General features: G+C 37.0%; 1 pseudogene; it reads right to left on the bottom strand.

Annotated features, from left to right (window-relative positions):
* Positions 1-1697: 1697 nt before the first annotated feature.
* On the bottom strand, positions 1698-2120 carry LOC114640298 (annotated as a pseudogene).
* Between the last annotated feature and the right edge of the window lie 2447 nt (positions 2121-4567).

The raw sequence follows: 4567 nt of genomic DNA, 5'->3' as shown, positions 1-4567 counted from the left end.
GTGGAGAGATATTATTTGAACTTGGATTTGTCTTGAAATATCTTGTTTTCTCCATCTATGCTGATGGAGAATTTTGTGGGATATAGAAGTCTAGGTTGGAATTTGTGGGGTTTTGGAGGTTGCAAGATTTCCAGGCCTTTCAAGCTTTTAGAGTCTTTGTTGAGAACTTAGGTGTAATTCCAATAGATCTGCTTTGGATGTTACCTGAACTTGTCTCCTTGCTTTTTGAAATATTTTTCTTTGTTTTGTAGATTTTGTATTTTAATTATTATGAAGAGGGAAGATTTTATTTTCTGGTGTAATCTAATTGATCTTCTAAAGGCTTCTTTTATGTTTATAGGAATATCTTCCTTAAAGTTGAGAAAGTTTTCTTTTATGATTTTTTGAGAATATTTACTGGGCCTTGGCTTTGGGGCTCTTCACTTTCTTCTATTCTTTTTTTTTTTTTTTTTTTTTTTTTGGTTTTTCGAGACAAGGTTTCTCTGTATAGCCCTGGCTGTCCTGGAACTCACTCTGTAGACCAGGCTGGCCTCGAACTCAGAAATCCGCCTGCCTCTGCCTCCCAAGTGCTGGGATTAAAGGCGTGCGCCACCAACGCCCGGCTCTTTCTTCTATTCTTATTATTCTTAGATTAGGTCTTTTTATGGTGTCTCGGATTTCTTGGATGTTTTGTGTCAGAATTTTATTAGATTTACCAGTTTCTTTGACTGATGAATACATTTCATCTTTTTTATCTTCTATATCTGAGATTGTCTCTTCCATCTCCTGTGTTCTGTTGGTGATGATTGCATCTATTTTCTCTGTTCTCTTCCCAAAGTTTTCCATCTTCAGGATTCCTGAAATTTTTGTTTTCTTTATTGATTCTTCTTCCACTTCCAGGTCTTATACAGTTTTATTTATTTCATTCTCCTATATAATTGTCCTGGTGTGGCTGGGCTCTGATGGGTATACCTGGGATTTATGTTTCTAGATCTGCTTGTCTGTATAGTTCAGAAGCCACAGATCTTATGGAGGTGGCCAGAAAGGTAAAGTAAGAGTGGATGTCCATCTTGACTAGCAAGCTGCTCAGGGAAGATTGGTGTGCCCAGTGGGTTCATTGAGTAGGGAAGAAGGATGAGTAAAGGTAAGCTTACCTGTAGGGTTCAAGCTCAGCAGGTCTGATAAAGGTGGGGTGAGAGGTGGTGGATGTGGTGGATGGAGATTCCCCTGGGATGGCAGGCTGCTCAGAGCAGTTCTGCCTGCTACAGAGGACTCAGGAGGCAGTGATACACTGCTTTTAGTTATACATTTTTGTATATCTGGGTATGCACATGTAAGTATAGGTACCCAAGGAAACTAGAAGAGGCAATAGATTCCCTGGAGCTGAAGATAATGAGCGTTGTTAGCTACCTGATAAGTGTACTGGGAATTAAACTTCAGTTCTCTGGAAGAACAGAGCTACCTATTAACCATTCATACGCTGGCCCTGTTCTGAGTAAATACTAAAAAGTAGAACTTGTTGTCATTCCATACTGTCCTGAAACTCAACAGCCAAATCCTCAAATATTAACATATATCTGACTTAATCACATAATTGCTATTTTTTTTTTTGAGAAACATCGTCGTTTAATGGTAAAATGGTAAAGCTCAGCACACTCCAGCACCAGGACTGGCATGGTGTCAAAGCAGCAGGGATTGCTGGGTGACCCCATGGAGCCTCACATGACGAAGAGGATGAGGAAGGTGACCATCAAACAGAAGAGTCCCATGGCCTCAGACAGGGCAAAGCCCATAATGGCATAGGAGAAGAGCTGCTGCTTGAGAGATGGGTTCCTGGCATAGCCAATAATCAAGCTACCAAACACTGTGCCAATGCCAGCTCCTGATCCAGCCACACCAACTGTGGCAGCCCCAGCACCAATGAACTTGGCTGCCGTGTCGATGTCCAAGGGAAATAACACTGGTCTGGAATTCCCGTCTGGCCACCTGGAGAGGGGAGCTGCTGCAGGAAGGCTGTTTAGATGGGGCCTCTGGTCTACTCAGGAGGGAGGCAGACACAGGCCTGATTAGAGCCCTGATACAGGAGCGGATCAAAACTGGAGAAATGAGCAGTGCCTTGGTGGTCTGCATTTTTCAATCTGCACTCCCACTCCCCTGAAGCCCCTTCTCGGCCCACAGCACACTCCTCCATAATTGCTAGTTGCAGAAGCATCATAATGCTCATTGAAGCTGACGTTACATTTTACTGAGTCATTTCTTTTGGTGAGGTTTATGTAGTTTCTGAGGAATTCCATTATTAGATTCAGAAGTCTAGGTCAAAATATTCCAATATGTGCAATGAGGAATTAGTAAGCCAATTACAGTTATTACAGTTTTCCTTTGTTCTCAGAAATTCACTAATGAAATCGTTAAATTAATATCTCCAGCCTTTATATATATATATATATATATATTGGTTCCCAAACTTCCTAATGCTGTGACCTTTAATACATTTCCTCATATTGTGATGATTCCATAAAATTATTTTTGTTGCTACTTGATAACTGAATTTTTTCTACTTTTATGAATCATAGTGTAAATATCTGATATGCAGGGTACCTGATATTCCAAAAAAAAAAAAAAAAAATGTCATTTGACTCCCAAGGGATTGCTGCCCACAGGATAAGAACGGCTGATCTACAAACTGTTTTTTGTTCAAAATTGATGAGTAATTTCTATTAAATTATTTCCAAGATATGCTTCTTTTTTAGTTTCAGGAACATTTATTCACTATTATTTTGTGTAGTATTTATCTAGTGTGGTTTTATATGAGCTATTTATGTATTTTCATATTTGTATATACATGACAGCAAAGCATTTTGCAGAAAACATGATATTTACTCATTTGTTAAAATGCCTAAAAGAGTGAGATATGTTAAATTTCATACAAAAGATTCCAGAATATGTATATAAGCTTCATGACAGGTCATTTCATGTTTTTTCTTCAAATTTTGATGCAGGTTAAATTTATTTTTGCTGCTGCTACCCTAATAATAAGAGCTACAGATGTTTGTAAATGTTTTTTCAAGATATATGTAATATAATGTTTAAATCAAGTGTATCTGTTTCTTTGCTACTTGTTATCATTCCGTATGATATTTCTATTAAACACTTCCATCTAGATCTTTAAAATATCTTACTGTCACCTCAGATATCTTGTGATATCATCCCTGGAAAACTACTTATCAGTCAATACGCTCACACCAGTTCTTTCATCAACCTCTGCCCATGTTCTCCCAATTCCACTCAGCTTCTCACATTCTCTGTTCCATTATCAGCTTCTCAGAGATTATAAGATTTTTTCATGATTATTATATTTACAATTTGATTTTATTACTTTAATGAGAAAAGCCTCCTGTTGATTTATAATTCTTCTCCTTCAAGTTTTGTTACCGTGAGAATTAGGATGACTTTGAGGGAAAGTTCTTTTCTCTTGTTATCTTAATCTCTTTTTCTATGCCATCCTGAGACCTTATTGCTATATGTTTGCGGAAGTCTTGGTGTAATGGAATCTGATTTCTGACCCTTGACCTTCTTATACCTTAGCAGTTGAATCATTCTGTAGCTCTGGGCTAACTTCCTATGTGCTGTTTCAATATATTTTCTTTGCCTTTGTTTTTTCCCAAGTGTCATTTTTAAGTTCAAAATCTTAAGTGTTTGCTCTTTTAAGATGTCTCCAAAGTCTCCTTTGTTCTCAATTCTTCCACCATTTTTCATTACCTTCTCCCATGAAACTACATTTTCAAACAACCTGTCTAAGCCCTTTAGTTTTTTTCTTGTATTATGTCTGTCTGCACTCTTGTGTATTTCTTGCTTTATAATTTTGACTTTCTCTAAAATATTTTCAGGTCAAGATTTATTTTTGTTCCTTTCCAACTCTTTGTGTTGAAATTATTTATTAGGATATTGGATAATTTTTGTATTCTGTTGAATATGAATGATTTGCATGAAAAACAATTTTTGGAATTTCAATTAAAATTTATTCACAATGTTTAAAGTCTAGTCAACTTGTGATATGTTATTTTAATTATAATATGAGGCCAGTGTTCCTTGTACCTATGGGTCTGTATTACTTTGGTTGCAAAGACCCACTGTTTTAATCTAACTAAATTTTTGCTGGAGTCCAATTCACATGCTTCTTAACTTCTCTAATATTTCATAACAGAGAACATGGCTACATTTTCGTATTTTACTTCAGTACAGACTTCGAAAACTTATGTTCAATTTGAAAGATTTGTCTTATTCTCAAAATTCAAATAATAAACTAATAAAGGCATAGGTCTATTTCAGGAATAATTTTTGTGACTGAATAAGTTTTAAAAGTATAATTTCAATTGCATGTAAAAATAATCTTGATCTGGAGAGTGCTGTGGGAAGCTATCCTTATCACATCATTGCCATTAACAAGTCTGTGCGCATGCGCTGGAAGGTTTTCCCGCCTTGATTAATCTGACAGTTGGAACACGTCATGTGGCCTGAGGCAACAGGAGCCCATCAGAGACTGCCATGTCCCAGGCGAGCTTAGCTCTCTATATAAGGGAAGGGTTTT

The sequence above is a fragment of the Grammomys surdaster genome, unplaced genomic scaffold (assembly GCF_004785775.1).
Source record: "Grammomys surdaster isolate TR1022 unplaced genomic scaffold, NIH_TR_1.0 125801, whole genome shotgun sequence".
NCBI lineage: Eukaryota > Metazoa > Chordata > Mammalia > Rodentia > Muridae > Grammomys > Grammomys surdaster.
Note: the sequence above shows the minus strand (reverse complement) of the source record. Positions and strands in the feature narration are given on the sequence as shown.